We start from the raw sequence: 17,559 nt of genomic DNA, 5'->3' as shown, positions 1-17,559 counted from the left end.
CATAATCGATATCAATCCAAAATAAGAGTCGAAGATGACCAGTTGACTTCTAGGACCATTACGAAAAAGCAAAAGTCGACCAGAGATCGATACCAGCCATATAGCGGAAACGATACTACTGCTGAGTATCCGAGGCCTCTTTAAAATCAACCTCGTACATAGGGGGGCTTTATCATTGAACGCATCTGTGATGATTATCAAGTTCGGTGCAAAGGAAGTTACTTCGTTATTTCATGACAAACAATGTCTCAACGGGAAACGTTGTAAGGGCCAAACGGTCAAAACGAACCATGCTTATATAGTTGACCCGAGCCCTGACGCAAAACATGAACCCATGTATAATGACCTGCAAAGAAAGCTCTCCTCCTTACCGATATTCTATGTTCAAGATTTATTATGCAAACAGGATCGAGTTCGAATCATTCACTAGATTGCCAAGCCTACAGGCCACCTTTATTTCGAGCTCGAGCAATCACTCACTCGACCATTAAGCCTATGGGCTACTTTGACTATTATGCCTATGGGCTACATTGCATCGAGTTCGAATCATTCATTTGACTGCCAAGCCTACGGGCTACCTTTATTTCGAGTTCGAGTAATCACTCACTCGACCATTGAGCCTACGGGCTACTTTGACTATTACGCCTACGGGCTACATTACATCAAGTTCGAATCATTCGCTCGATTGCCAAGCCTACGGGCCACATTTATTTTGAGTTCGAGCAATCACTCACTCGACCATTAAGCCTACGGGCTACTTTGACTATTACGCCTACGAGCTACATTGCATCGAGTTCGAATCATTCACTCGATTGCCAAGCCTACGGGCCACCTTTATTTCGAGTTCGAGCAATCACTCACTCGACCATTAAGCCTACGGGCTACTTTGACTATTATGCCTACGGGCTACATTGCATCGAGTTCGAATCATTCGCTCGATTGCCAAGCTTACGGGCCACCTTTATTTCGAGTTCGAGCAATCACTCACTCGACCAATAAGCCTATGGGCTACTTTGACTATTACGCCTACGAGCTACATTGTATCGAGTTTGAATCATTCACTCGATTGCCAAGCCTACGGGCCACCTTTATTTTAAGTTCGAGCAATCACTCACTCGACCATTAAGCCTACGGGCTACTTTGACTATTACGCCTATGGGCTACATTGCATCGAGTTCGAATCATTCATTCGACTGCCAAGCCTACGGGCTACCTTTATTTCGAGTTCGAGCCATCACTCACTCGACCATTAAGCGTACGGGCTACTTTGACTATTACGCATGCGGGCTACATTGCATCAAGTTCGAATCATTCACTCGACTGTTAAGCCTACGGGCTACCTTTATTTTGAGTTCGAGCCATCACTCGCTCGACTGTTACGCCTACGGGCAACATTATTTCGAGCAAAACTACTCATTTCTTCGAATTAAAACAAACACTTGACTATTTCAGCTGAAGGACGCTCGAGCCCGATAAAGAAAAGGGGACTACCCACGAGGCCCGAAGGCAACAGAGATTTAAATTCAAACTGTCTATTTAGTTTGAAAGGCTATTTCTCTTCAAAAAAAAAAAAGAAGAAGAAGAAGAAAGATTTGTGTTTACAAAATTTTTGTACAGAAGCGGCGAAAACGCCATCAGAAGTTATCCGATTCAAAACATGTTGGGTCTCGTTAAAAAGACAGGAAGCCCCTCTGCATTCATCACTGATTGATCTTCTCCGGTCACCAAATACCGAAGGTAACTGGCAATTCCCACCGGGGAAGAAAATATTCGGGTATCCTCGATAAAGTCGGGGACTATAAAGACACATAAGATGATCGAGCATTACGTACGTCATGATCGGGATCGATAAAAATATCAGTGTATATCTGATCGAGCTGCTGGGAAATCATATCGTTTCTCGCCACATCCTTTTCCGAGAAATGAGGGGACTATCTGTATACGGTCGAAATAGATGTCAGCCTTCCTACGTTCGATCGAGTTCGAGTGTTAAGAAATCGGAATAAGATTTTGGGAGTGAGCTCTGAGGTCGGTACTAACGAACCTCAAGCCCGAAGGTCGCTCGAGGAGGCAGATCGATAATCCTATCGAGCCTGTGATCGAATCGATTTGCAAGGCACTGCTTCGAGGTCGGAAATGTGCGACGCCCATCTCAAAGGTCAAACTCGATCCAAGACCGAAGGGCCCGACCCAGTAACGAGTTCGAGCTAGTATCGAGCTCACAGACAAGAGCCGTTGCAACCATACCAAGAAGAGAATCTTGGCGGGAATCAAGGAAGAGACATGTTATCATGGGTCTTCCACTACATGTTTTATTTTATTATTTTTTTGGTAATGACCCTCTTCTATAAAAGGGGGAATCCTTGTAAGCTAGAGAGGGCTGAACATAAAAAAAGATCACTTCTTATATTGATAGTAATCCCCTTGTGCTTGTTTTACTTATTCATTTTATTTGCTTATTATTTTCGTTCTTACAGTCAACAATACACATATTTCTATTTATCTACGCGATTTATATCAAATTGTATTGCATATCCTTAGAACCATCCATAAATCTAACGTTATCCGATTTTTCCGATAATTTTACACTAGTCAGTGTTGTTTAATCAGCTGCTTGCTTTATTTTTTAGGTCACTAATCTCACTTATTATTAACGGTTGTTTATGGTTATCTTTTAGGTGATAGGTTAAAATTCTTTTGTATCGTAAGTTTATAGAAGTTACACGTAACATTTTAATGAAATGAATTCTATCTCTCATTTCTCCCTCTTCATTGAATTAATTCATAGTTTGTTTCTTTTTTGGTAGATTGGTATCTTTTGCTTGCCGCCATCCTGAAATGACAGCTTTTAGCAAGCTTCTCTTTGGTAAAATGCACATCAAATCTTATGATTGGGCGGATAATCTCCTTCCTGATCAATCAACTCCAAATGCCAATATATCTGACAGTAAGTTCTTTGGAAATTGCTTATCTTGTTAATTTACTCTTTGAAAATGGCAAGTGTGTACGGTCAAAACCGGTTCTCAGTTATAAAAATCGGTCGAGATAATGACGTTTTAATCGAAGGGTATCCGCATGGAGAGCTCGGACGAATTCCGAAATAGGGAAGTCGAGCTTCGAGCTATAAGACCAACAACCGCAAAACTCGATATCATTATCAAGCCCGCATCCGAATCGGACTACGGGGTAACAAAGACCGACACTGGCCCTGAATATCGGTGCTCCAAGACAGAACCGAGCTCGAACTAAGACTGGGGATTCGATCTAGTACCAAGCTCGAGTCAATGCCAAGCTCGCAGACAAGAGCCGTTACAACCGCACCAAGGGAAAGAATCTTGGAGAGAATCAAGGGAGAGACAAACCATCATGAGTTCTCCACTATATGTATTATTTTATGTTGATACAAATAAAGTAAGTGACCCTCTACCATAAAAAGAGAGATAGACTGCAATAGGGAAGAACGATTAAGATTTCATTGTGCTTGTTCTTCAAATATTTTTCAGTCTTCCCTTCCATCATTTTCCATTTTTATAGCAAAAATACCTTTATTGTTCATTTTATATCAAAGAAATTTACATACCCTTAGAACCATATCTAAATTTAACGTTATTCGATTTTTCGGGTAAACAGTTTGGCGCCCACCGTGGGGCTAAGGGTAACGGTGATTGTTTAATATAAATCTACAGTACACTCCAGCTTACAACTTCAAATCAGCCATGGCTCTACCTATCGTCTTCGAAGCCGGCCTTCAAGATGAAACCAACAACTTGGTGCCCGGGGCCGGAAGGCTACCTAACAACGGCAACGAGGCTCGAATCGAAGAGCCCGAAATTCGAGCCGAAGTACCACTGGATATCAATTCGCAAATAGCTCTAGAAGCGAATCAGCGTTCTGAACCAGAGAGGAGCGTTCAGGGCGGTGCTCGATCCATAGCCCGAGACACCTACAACACGAGGGAAATCGGGGGTCAGCTTGCGTATGATTTTCGAAATGCTGCAAGCCCAACAAGCAGCAGCGATAGCTCAGTTGCAGAGCCGAACCCATACGTAAAGCGGGCCGAACTCCAATCTATTTCTTCGAGAAGTCACACCTAGAACGGAACCCGCCGTAGTGAAATCAAATGAGCAGGAATCAGGGACTTCTCCTGAAATTGCTAAATTGCTCGAGGAACTCACGAAGCAAGTCGAAGCCAACGACAAAAAAGTGGAAACGTATAACGCTAGGGTCGATCAAATTCTGGGGGCTCCGCCAATGATAAAAGGGCTCGATTCGAAAAAATTCATACAAAAGCCTTTTCCCTCGAGCGCGGCCCAAAACCAATCCCCAAAAAATTCTGTATGCCCGAAATTCCCAAATATAATGGTACGACCGATCCTAACGAACACATCACCTCCTACACATGCGCCATCAAAGGCAACGATTTGGAGGATGATGAAATCGAATCCGTGTTGTTGAAAAAGTTCGGAGAGACCCTCGCAAAAGGAGCGATGATCTGGTATCACAATTTACCGCTGATTTCCATTGATTCTTTCGCCATGTTAGCAGACTCATTCATAAAAGCACATGTTGGTGTCATAAAGGTTGCAACAAGAAAATCGGACCTCTTCAAAGTAAAGCAAATGGGTAACGAGATGCTGAGGAAATTCGTTTCCCGATTTCAAATAGAGCGTATGGACTTGCCACCGGTCATAGACGATTGGGCCGTACAAGCTTTCACCCAAGGACTGAACGGGCTAAGCTCGACAGCGTCACGTCGGCTGAAACAAAATTTGATCGAGTACCCAACAATAACTTGGGCAGATGTACACAACCGGTACCAATCAAAAATCAGGGTCGAAGATGATCAATTGGGAGCTCCGTATGGGCCCGTACGTCAGAACCACACAACCACTAAAAATCAAAGGGAAACCAACAGAGAACAAAGGTCGAACAGAGATCGATACCAACCGTACTACACAGATCGGATGAACAACGGTTCAGCACGTGACACGGTTCGGAACAACCGAAGGATTGATCGGGGGCAAAATTCTCGGGGACTTATGAGCAAGAGCGGCTTTGATAAATATACAGATCCTATAGAAACCCCTCGACTATCGGAGTATAATTTCAACATTGGTACATCCGCCATCGTATCGGCCATCGGATGCATCAAAGACACCAGATGGCCTCGACCCATGCAAACCGATCCTGCCCAAAGGAATCCCAATCAAATGTGCGAATATCATGGCACCCATGGTCACAAAACGGAAGATTGCAGGCAACTAAGAGATGAAATGGCCTGCTTATTTAATAAAGGGCACCTTCGGGAATTTCTGAGCGATAGGGCGAAGAACCATTTTAGAGACAAGGAATTCGGTAAGCGAAACGAGCCAGAAGAACCGCAACACGTCATTTACATGATCGTCGGCGGCAACAATGCTCCCAGGGACCGATGCTTAAACATGCTAAAACGTCGATTCTGAAGCGATCTTGAACCCAAGATCATGCACCCACAGGGACTTTATCCTTCAGTGATGAAGATACAGAGGGAATCATCCAACCCCATAACGAGGGTCATAGAACAGCTCGGCCTGCAGGATCAGGTCGTACCCGTAACTCTGGTTCTAAACGGATTTAATATGGCATGTGAAACCACTAAAGGCGAGATTACCCTACCGATAAATGTAGTCGGAACCATCCAGCAAACAAAGTTTTATGTGATCGAAGGTGATATGAGATATAATGCCCTCTTCGGAAGGCCATGGATCCACAGCATGAGAGCCGTACCCTCGACCCTACACCAGGACCTCAAATTCCCAACACCGGAAGGTATCAAAATAGTGTACGGGGAACAACCGGCCGTAAAGGAAATGTTCTCCTTCGAAGAAGCAAAATCAATATCCTCACCTTCACCAATGAAAGGATCAGGTTCAAAGCAGAGTGCCAAATAGCAATCACAGACATCGGCTTCGACCCGGCCAGGTAAACAAAACGTTGAAGAGGACGATGATGATCGATGGATCCCTCGATCCTTCATAACCCCCGATGATTTTGATGCCACCAAATCAACAATTGAGGAACTAGAGCAAATCGTACTGATCGAACACTGGCCCGAACAAAAGGTATACCTGGGAACAGGTTTGAGCCCCGAACTCAGGAAGAAACTCATTCAATTTCTTATCAATAACATCGATTGTTTTTCCTGGTCCCATCTAGATATAACAGGGATCCCGCCGGACATAACGGCGCACCAGTTAAGCTTGAACCCTATGTTCAGACCGGTGAAGCAAAAAAGAAGGCCCCAGTCCGAGGAAAAGCACGCATTCATAAAGGACGAGGTAACCAAACTTCTCAAGATAGGGTCCATTCGGGAAGTAAAATACCCCGAATGGTTAGCCAATGTGGTTGTTGTACCTAAAAAAGGAAACAAACTTAGAATGTGTGTGGACTATAAGGATTTGAACAAAGCATGCCCCAAAGATTCCTTTCCACTGCCCAACATCGATCGTATGATCGATGCCACGGCCGGCCATGAGATTCTCACCTTTCTCGACACCTATTCCGGGTATAATCAAATTCAGATGAATCCGGACGACCGGGAAAAGACTTCATTTATGACCCGATATAGAACATATTGTTATAACGTAATGCCCTTCGGGCTAAAAGCTGCAGGAGCTACTTATCAACGCCTAGTAAACAAAATGTTCGAAGAACAAATAGGTAAAACGATGGAAGTTTATATTGATGACATGCTAGTTCAGTCCCTGCACGCAGAGGACCATTTGGCCTATTTGCAGGAAACGTTCAAGATTTTGAGGAAATTCAACATGAAGCTCAACCCCGAAAACTGTGCTTTCGAGGTCGGTTCGGGCAAGTTCCTCGGCTTCATGGTCTCAACTTGGGGAATTGAGATCAACCCTGACAAAATCAAGGCCATCGAAGACATCACCATCATGGACAACGTGAAAGCTGTACAAAGGTTAACGGGAAGAATTGCAGCCTTAGGCCGGTTCATTTCAAGATCATCGGATCAAAGTCACAAATTTTTCTCCTTGCTAAAAAAGAAGAACAACTTCGCCTGGACGCCGAAATGCCAGCAAGCGTTACAGGAATTGAAAAGATACCTCTCGAGCCCGCCACTGCTTCATACTCCGAAAGCGAACGAGCAGCTCTACCTGTACTTGGCGGTATCGAAAGTCGCCGTAAGCAGCGTCCTAGTTCGAGAAGAGCAAGGTACACAATTTTCCATTTATTACGTGAGTCAGACCTTAAGAGAAGCAGAAACTAGATATCCGTACTTAGGTAAATTGGCACTTGCCCTGGTAAGCGCATCTAGAAAGTTAAGGCCGTATTTCCAATGTCACCCCATAAGCATATTAACCACCTACCCACTCCGAAATATCTTACATAGGCCCGAACTATCAGGCCGATTGGCCAAATGGGCCATCGAACTCAGTGGATACGATATCGAATATCAATTCCGCACGGCCGTCAAGTCTCAAATTTTGGCCGACTTCGTGGCCGACTTCACGCCAACCCTCATACCCGAAGTCGAAAGGGAACTCCTTTTGAAATCAGATATATCGTTTGGGGTATGGATCCTTTTTACGGACGGTGCTTCAAATACAAAGGGGCCCGGGTTAGGCATAGTTTTAAAACCCCCCCACGGGTAACATTATTAGGCAAGCTATTAAAACTATCAGGTTAACTAACAACGAGGCCGAGTATGAAGCCATGATTGCAGGTCTCGAACTAGCTAGAAACTTGGGAGCAGAAGTCATTGAGGCGCACTGTGACTCTTTGCTGGTGGTGAGTCAAGTAAACAAAACCTTCGAAGTCCGAGAAGGTAGGATGCAAAGGTATCTGGACAAATTGCTTATCACCTTAAACCATTTCAAACAATGGACCCTACGGCATGTCCCACGAGAACGGAATAATGAGGCTGATGCTCTAGCAAATTTGGGATCGTCGGTCGAGGTAGGTAATTTGAGCTCGGGGATTGTCGTCCAACTTTCAAGATCGGTAATCAAAGAAGGGCACGCCGAAATAAATTCTACTAGCTTAACCTGGGATTGGAGAAACAAGTATATTGAGTACTTAAAAACGGAAAGCTCCCTTCAGACCCTAAAGATTTTAGGGCCCTACGGACTAAAGCTGCTCGATTTACGTTGGCTGCAGACGGAACACTATATCGAAGAATATTCGATGGACCGATGGCGGTATGTGTGGGTCCGGGAGATACCAATTATATCCTCCGGGAAGTACACAAGGGCACTTGTGGCAATCGCTCCGGCGTCAACACATTAGTCCGAAAAGTGATCAGAGCGGGGTGTTATTGGATCGATATGGGCAAAGATACAAAAGAATTTGTTCGTAAATGTGATAAATGTCAGAGGTTTGCGCCAATGATCCATCAAACCGGGGAGCAACTTCACTCGGTCCTATCCTCGTGGCCATTCATGAAATGGGGGATGGACATCGTCGACCCTCTGCCGTCGACCCTAGGTAAAGCCAAATTTATTTTATTTATGATTGACTATTTTTTTAAGTGGGTTGAAGCGCAGGCGTTCGAGAAAATAAGAGAGAAAGAAGTCATAGATTTTATTTGGGATCATATCATATGCCGATTCGGGAATAACCCGACAGGTACAGCCGCCATCGGCTCGGGAGCTCGGGCAACCTCGATGGCCTCCGTAGACCGGACTACCAAAGCCAAGGAGCTATTTTCTTCTTTTTCTTCTTTTTCTTCTTCTTCTTCTTCTTCTTCTCTCAGTCGTTGGACCGAGTCAATCAAAAGGGCAATTGTTTTTCTCTTCACCCTGCGAGTTTTGGGCTTGGGGTCCTCTGACCGAGAGGAAGCTTTTTCGTTTCTTATTTTCCCCCTGTTTGGGGACCAGGGACTTGTTTCTTTCCTCGCCGCTTGAAGGCCTCAAAGCGGCATCCTTGGTTACACCTGCACAAGAGGAAATCGGTAACGAATAGAACGCAAAGAATACTTCGAAGGAAACAGAAAGAAAACCTCACCATGGTTCTTGGCCTCCCATCTGCCTTTTGCCAAATCACGCCAAGTACGCTCGGCATAAGAGGAGATCGAGGCTAGCTTCCGAACCCAGTCCTCGAGGTCGGGCACCGCTTGTGGCATCCAATGGGCAGTTGAACATCAAGGAAGGACATCAGAAAAAATCAAAAAAGCACCTGAAAAGTGAACAAAAATCACTTACGGTCAAAATTCCATTCTTCAGTGAACGACATCTTCTCCTCCGGAATGAGGTCACGGGTCCTTACTCGGATATAACGACCCATCCAATCTCGATCCTTGTCTTCATCGATGCTCGACATCAATACCTTCGATGCCCGATGATGAAGTCTGATTAGTCCTCGAAAGATCTGAGGCCGAAACAGTCGAATGAAGTGGTTCAGAGAAAAATCCAACCCTCCGGCTTTGATAGAGAAAAAGCGCAATAAGATCACTATACGCCATAAAGAGGGATGGATTTGGCCAAGGGTGACTTGATACCTTTTGCAGAAATCAATAATCACCGGGTCGACGGATCCCAGTGTGAAGGGATAAGTGTAAACACTTAAAAACCCCTCCACGTAAGTAGTAACGTCCTCATCGGAAGACGGAATTTGCAGTACGACCTCGGAACCCCAGTTCCAGTCTTTTCGGACGGCCTCGAGGTGATCCTCCGTTATAGAGCATGTATACATCGATACGTGTTCACATCGACCCGGAACGGAGGAAGGGTTCTCCACCTTAAAATCGGTTTTCAAAATGCACGGGCCAGGAACATAGTCATGAACTGACGGCTCCATCGGCGCCTTATCATCAGACGGCCGTGAGGTAAAGGCTTTTTCCTTCTGAGGAATAGTTTTAGAAGTTTTCACCATTGATATGAAAGCAAAGAGTGCAAAGGAAGAAATAGACAGCACCAAAATTCTGGTATGAACGGCCCCGTAGCAGCAAAGTAGAAAGGATAAATAGGAAAGTCTGGAAGAAGAGAAGGCGCAAAAATGGTTAAAGTTGTGTGGAAAGATTATTTATAGACTAAGGCATGATGGTTCGGTATCAGCGGTGGCCGACCACCGTCTGAAACACATTAAATGCCTCGGTAAAACCGAGCTGATGGGACAGCCATCACATACGTCGAGATCGAGTTCGATAGAAATGTCGGCATAAATTCGATTGAGCCGCAGGGAAATCATATCGTTCCTCACCACATCCTTTCCGAGAAACGAGGGGACTATCTGTGTACGGTCAAAACCGGTTCTCAGTCATAAAGACCGGTCGAGACAATGACGTTTCAATCGAAGGGTATCCACATGGCGAGCTCGGACGAATTCCGAAGTAGGGATATCGAGTTTCGAGCTATAAGACCAATCAACCGCAAAACTCGATATCATTATCGAGCCCGCGTCTGAATCAGACTACGGGTTAACGACGACCGATATAGACCCCGAATATCGGTGCTCCAAGGCAGAACCGAGCTCGAACTAAGACTGGGGATTCGATCTAGCACCAAGCTCGAGTCAGTGCCAAGCTCGCAGACAAGAACCGTTACAACCACACCAAGGGAGAGAATCTTGGCGAGAATCAAGGGAGAGACAAACCATCATGGGTTCTCTACTATATGTATTATTTTATGTTATTACAAATAAAGTAGTGACCCTCTACCATAAAAAGAGAGATAGACTGCAATAGGGAAAAAAAAGATGAAGATTTCATTGTGCTTGTTCTTCTAATATTTTTCAGTCTTCCCTTCCATCATTTTCCATTTTCATAGCAAAAATACCTGTATCGTCATTTTGTATCAAAGAAATTTGCATACACTTAAAACCATATCTAAATTTAACGTTATCCGATTTTTCGGGTAAACAACTCCAAATACTATTTTTTTAAAAAATTATACTAATTTTTATATCCAAACGCCTACTAAATTACCTTTAACAAAAAAGCTCTGGAAAAATATAGCCGTTTTGGTCATTTCAGCACTCAAGAATGAAATCTAGCACTTTTCAACAAGTCTTTTATGGAGGAATTGGCTAAAAGGGTGAGGATTTTAATCAGTACAGGAGAAAAACACTACAATAGTCCCTGAAGTATAGGTGTACATCCATTTTGATCCATAATAAATAATCTTGGACACTAACGCTCCTTCAAGTTTGCAAACTGGGTCATTTAGTCTACAAATAACTAATACCTAAATAAATAATGAAAAAGATCAAATTAATTAAGTTAAAACTAACATCTTGCATCCAAGAGTGTTGCTTGGTCCGCATGTTGGTCAATGAAATGGGTGAAAAATCACGGGAGACCAAAATTCATATTAGGAGTGATTTTTTTCTAACTACCAAAGCGTTGGATGATAAAGTTACCCCGGCCCGATACATGTACCGGTAGGAAGTAACATGTATTCAATGAAATAGTTGAGGTGAGCACTAACTGATTCACATACCAGATTAAAACTAACACCAGACTAAAACTAACGTCTATAATAGTAGTTTAAACTTTCTGATAATGGACATGTAAAAGAGAAAGGACAAAAGAAGGGCAAAAAAGATTAGCATATCCGTGCCAAATTTTGAGAGTCAAAATTATAATACTGTCGAGATAATCTTTTCGACTTCAATTTTAAGTAAAACTTAAAATTCTTGATACTTATCAACTACAAACAACAACTGCGCTCAGTTCCAAGCAAGAGTCAGCTATATGAATCCTCATTGTCCCGTGTCGTTCTCTTACTCAATCTATAATTCTACATTATATTGTGTCAGTCAATCTATTGTGAAGTTGGGTCAGATTTAAATTGTCTTACCTTCACGACATTGCTCTGGACTCCATCTTGTGATTGTTCTCTCTTCAACACCATAACTATCCAAGCAAGATGGAGAAGCTGCAGGACTTTTGTTTCGACAATATTAAAAACAAGCAACGTTTTCGCTACACTTCCACATAGTCGAAGAGTGCACTTGAAGCCAGACCAAACCCTCAAACGACCATTGGTATTACCATTTTGTGCTGATAAAACAAGCACAGCATACTCAGAATGAACTAAAGCTGGATGATGACGATACGCGACAAAGTCCACTCCATACTGAGATCCCAATCTGACCACCCAATTTTTACTTCTTAAGTGAGAATAAGCTTTATATAAAACAGGAAAATTTTCCCTCTTGGATGTCATATAATTCCATAACTCATCACTGTTTTGTTCACGGTTGTTGTCGTCTACAATCTTGATGCAGTTTAGAGAATAGTATAGGTAAAAAGCTTCCTCCATACAGAGTTGAAACCATTGTTCATTATTTTATGCTGTTACCCTTGGCCTACCAAAACATGCGCGATTCAGGAGGTCAGTTTGTACAACATCTGCTTTAAGAAGTATACTCATACCGGAAAGCAGCCCTCGAGAATTTGATTGGATTAGAGAAGATTGAAGCTGGGAAACTATATCTGAAATCGGATCCGCAAGAGCTTTGGCTGCAGCACCCTTTCCTTTCCATCTTGGTGCCATTACAACTGCCAGATTCCTATTTTGTAACTGTTGAAGGAACAAAGTAAAATCTGTAACAAAAAATGGAGTAGTACAGAGGATTACTGGACCATAGGCATGTAAAGTCTCTCTTGACAATGTTCCAAGATTTAAGTTAGTATATCTTACAGATATTTTTTTCTGGAGTATCTTAAGATTATTTGCGGATCACAATTCCAACTGGCAATTAATTCATGTCATTTCTTATGAACAACACAGCTGCACTGAGATCCATGAGATTGTTTAGAATTTCGCACTGTCAAAGCACATCCAGGTACTATGGCATTTAGCCAGGCAACTATACTTGCTTCAAACTATAGGGGGTGCATTTGGTACGGGGAAAACTATAAGCACTAGATTATATTTGAGAACCCCTAGTGTTAGATAATCCTTATGTACGGAATATTGAGATACTACGGACCCAAGCATAGCATTTATGATAATAAAGATTCATACAACCGATCCCAACTAGTTTGGGATTGAGGAATAGCTATCTTATATTTGTATAGAAAGATGAATTCGTCCGTAAGTGATGGAAGTCAATTTCCTCCCCTTTTCGTGAAAAATGTTATCCGTAACTTAAGGTAACCAAACACATGGAATTTATCTCATCAAGGGAAATATCTCCGAGCCATACCAAAAACACCCTAGATCTAGACTGCGGACTTCTTCAGAAAAGAAAAAAGGGGCACCAAAATGATTGATGAAAAACAATAGTAAATTAACCAATCAATGACGCATAAGAAGTGCATGATAAGACCTGAAGAGCTAGATTCACAGCATGTCAAACTTTTTTTTCGCTCCAAGTATCTAGTATCCGAAACTACTGGTGTAACTAATCCAGATTCATAGGGAAAAGCTCACTGGAGGGGGGGGGGGGGGGTTTGCTCCCTCCCTAAAGGTTTTTCATATCCTAGACTTATAGCATATTTGGCCAAGCTGGAACAATCAGCTTATTTTGAGAAGTATTTTTTTTAAAAGTACTTTTGATAAGAACCAGTTTGTGTTTGGCTAATTAATTTGAAAAATATTTTTAAGCAGCAATAAGTGTTTGATCAAACTTTTAAAAAGTGATTCTAAGTGTATTTTTCTCAATAGTGTTTCTCAAAAAGTGCTTCTGGAAAGAAGCTACTCTTTTATATTTCTCCAAAACTGATTCTCCTTCTACTCAAAAGCACTTTTTTTCTTCTAAAAACTTGTCAAATACTTCAACTTTGGGAAAAAAATATTTTTTGGAGAAGCTTGACTAAACAAACTATTAAAACCCAAGACTTCTAGCCAAGGAAGCTGGAGAAAAATACATTAAGAAGGGGGGTCCACCCCAAAAATTTTCCATATCCTAACATAAAACTCGAGACTTTTGGTCAAGGGAGCAGGATCTCTGCCATCCCACCACACCCCTTGGAATATGTCAGAGTAAATAACTGATAGGATTAACAACTAAAATTAGAATCACAACAATATATGATACAACAATCAGTGAACCATATTCTCAGTATAAAGGGTGCAATTTAAACTATTTACATGTAACAACTTATTTACATCATATATATTGCAATTATTTTTTCCATTCGCTGATTATTTTCAAAGTTTGTTGCAAGTCTCTTTCAGCTTTGTTGCAAGTCAAGTCTTCTTAAGCTATTTTCAGTCTTCTTTTTCACATGTCTCTGTATTACTTACTTTTTGTCATTTCTCGTTTTGCTAGTTGTATTATGGTATTCTTATATCAGATAGCACTTCTTGTATTTTTATGTGTCAAGATTGTGTAGTGCTTGAATCAAAGCTCATCTCTGAATGTTCGTTTGGATCTTGCGCATCTTGATAATAGTTTTCGTCTTCGTAATTACTATCTTCTCCTGATCTTTGGGATATTTTTGGACTGAGACTTGGACTGTTTCTTGGACTGTTTCTTTCTGGGCTAGGATTTTTAATAATATGTTTGTCTTGCTTATCTTTGTCTTGAAAAAACTTCTTCAATGTTTGTTTAATAATAATTTCTATTTGGTATCAGAGCTAGAAGATTTTAGGACCACAAAAATTTATGAGACAACAAAATTTTGCGAAATATATAAGTATTCACCAGCAGATAATCTATTCTACTTTTGATATAATTCAAGGCATAATAGCATATAAAGAAGAGTTATTAGAATATTTAAATAGTCTAGAAGAAGTTGATTTAGGGATAGCAAATAGTTTAAGAGGAGTAGATTATAGAACTTTTATTATACAAGAAATTCTTAGAGTTAATAAAAGAATAAAACAAGAAAGAGAATATATAAAAGAAATTAAAAGAAAAATAGCACATATTCCGTTAGGATAAAAATATATACATGAGACAACATCCTTTGACTAAACAAATATCTAATAATTATTGAATTTTAAATAGAAAAATAGCAAAAAAAAAATAGAACTGATAAAATTAGTACAAAAGGTTAAAAAACTCTTAAACGCAACTTTAGAATTAGCTAAACAAAGAAAAGAATCCGAATCTAGATTTCAGATAACATCAAGTCAAATAGTAGCAAATATTATTAGTGAAGAAAACATATCTGCATTAGATTGGGAAATACAAGGATTAGAAGGTGATATAAATTATCAAGAACAAAGGATAAAATTCTTCAAACATAGAAAAATTTGGATACCACTTGGATAATTAACGACAATAGATAAATTAAAGAATCTAGAATATTTAGACTTAAGAATATATCCAGAAAAGAAATATAGAATATTAAAAGACAATTCGGTTATAAAGTGTAATTTTAGTAACGGAGAACATATATTACACACAGAAGATAAACAATATAATACTATAGTAGATCTAATAATTAATTTTAGTGAAAAATCACAAGAAAATAATAAAAACATAACAAGAACTTTAGATATAATAGAAGCGTTACAAAGTAAACAAAGAAGAGTTTTAGAAAAATTAGAACATAATTTTAATTTTTTAAAGTCACAAGAACTAGAGATAGATAGAAAAATATAGTTCTTAAATAATAAATTCAACCTAGAAAAGATACCTACAAAAACCGAGATAGGAAAATCAGTCAAAACTATTACAGAAAAACCTAAAGAACTAGAAATTCAAACTACTAAGTTAATAGAAAAGATAATTCATAAACTAGAATCATTGACAAGTGATATAGGTACATTAAAAGACACGATAGAGACACTAAAAGAAATCTCTCTTTCATGAACAATTTAGATATATACCCAATATATGATAAAGCCTTAAATTTTACAATAAAATTTCAGCCTAACCCAGAAGAATTCACAGATCATATTCCTCACGGAAAAACTGATCAGATAAAAATTAAACAAAATAATACTATAATAGCATTACTTCTAGAAGTTAATAAAAAGTTAGATATAATTATTAAAGACAAATCAGTAAAATCAGAAATAGAAATCCCAAAAGTAGAAGATTTAATCGAACAACTAAAAAGAGTAGAAATAACACCTCAAAGATAAAAATTAGTAAGAAAACCTCAAAAATGGACCTTTTTCCAAGTAGGACCAGAACAACCGAAGAAAGACCAAGAATAAGTTTCTCAGATAATAGAATAGGTAATAATATGTTATCACGAATAATAAATAGAAGAAGACAAGAAGAAAATCAACAGCTAGATGAAATAATAGATATAGATAAAGATATACAAATTTTTCAGCAAAATCAATTAAGATTACTCAATCCAAAAACTTTTTATAATATAGGATATTTCTCAAATAACTCACAATTATATAGACATTATAGAGAAGAACAATTATCAGCTATAGGAGACAATGTTGCAACTATAAATTTAATTCATCCTGAATCAATACGACAAATGAGAAATTATAAAAGAAATTTAATGCATATGAGATTAATAGTAATAAGATTAAAAGGTTTAACTAGAAAAAAATTAGGAACTAAGGTATTAATAGTAGTATATGATGATAGATGGTTAGATTTGAAAAAATCTATAATAGGTTTAACCGAAGTAGACATGACAAATAATGGAGGAATATTTTATATAAGTCCAGATTATATGATAAATTTAGCAGAATTTGGAAAAAATATTAAGATAGTAATACAAACTAAAGGATATGAAGAAATGAATAATGAAAATAATTTATTAATATGCATAGGATTTATAGAAAAAATGGCAACAAATCGCAATACAAGATTTAAAATTAAGGTAGATGATGTACTAGAAGTAATGGGAAATAAAGGAATAAAATTAATCAAACCTATAAAAATAGACCCAGAAGAATATGTAGGACTAGAGTGGAAATTAAAAAAATTTACAAAACCCAGAATACTAAAATCAGAATCCCACTTAATGTATACAAATGCTAAAAGAGAAACGTCAATTAGATTTACAGACTACAATTATACTAATAAAAAAGAATTAGATGATGAAACAGAAAGTACAATAGAAAATAATGAACTTATGAATGTAGAAATAACACAAAATGATTTTGATGTAGATTTAGCATTAGAAAAAGCAAGAGAACTCACAAAGAAGAATAAAAATAAAACTTTCCAATGTAAAGGATGTAAATTAGGAAAATTAACTTTAAAAGAGACTGAAGAACATTTTAAAAAATGTAAATTAAGAACATATAATAAAGGATATAAAGATGAAGTAATAGCAGAAAAGAAACTAGAAAATTTTAATTTTTTTTAGAAGAATTGCAGGATAGTTATGACACTGAAGAAATAGACTCCTTTATAAGTCAAAATGAATTAATTGAATCAACCAGTTCTAGCCCTAGTCCTTTTCAAAGAACAACTCAACAATATAATATAGACAATAGTACAGGAAATGTACCTAGAAAAAGAGTATACAGAATAGCACAAGAAATAGAAACAGAAAACGTAAAACTAGTAGGAAAAAGAATGCCTATAGAAGAACCTATCCAATTATAAGAAAGAGGTAATAAAGGAAAATTTTTAAATATAGTAGCTCATGATCCACAAATGTGGAATTCAGTATTAGATCTTTAGAAGGGGATAGTAGTAGCCGACTATCTAAAAATATATAATGAGACAGATGCAGAAATA

At 39.3% G+C, this 17,559-nt stretch overlaps 1 pseudogene; it reads right to left on the bottom strand.

Moving 5' to 3' along the window:
- Positions 1-11,555: 11,555 nt before the first annotated feature.
- LOC107811370 (tRNA-splicing endonuclease subunit Sen2-1-like) lies at positions 11,556-12,966 on the bottom strand (annotated as a pseudogene).
- Between the last annotated feature and the right edge of the window lie 4,593 nt (positions 12,967-17,559).

Source organism: Nicotiana tabacum, chromosome 9 (assembly GCF_000715075.1).
Source record: "Nicotiana tabacum cultivar K326 chromosome 9, ASM71507v2, whole genome shotgun sequence".
Taxonomy (NCBI): domain Eukaryota; kingdom Viridiplantae; phylum Streptophyta; class Magnoliopsida; order Solanales; family Solanaceae; genus Nicotiana; species Nicotiana tabacum.
Note: the sequence above shows the minus strand (reverse complement) of the source record. Positions and strands in the feature narration are given on the sequence as shown.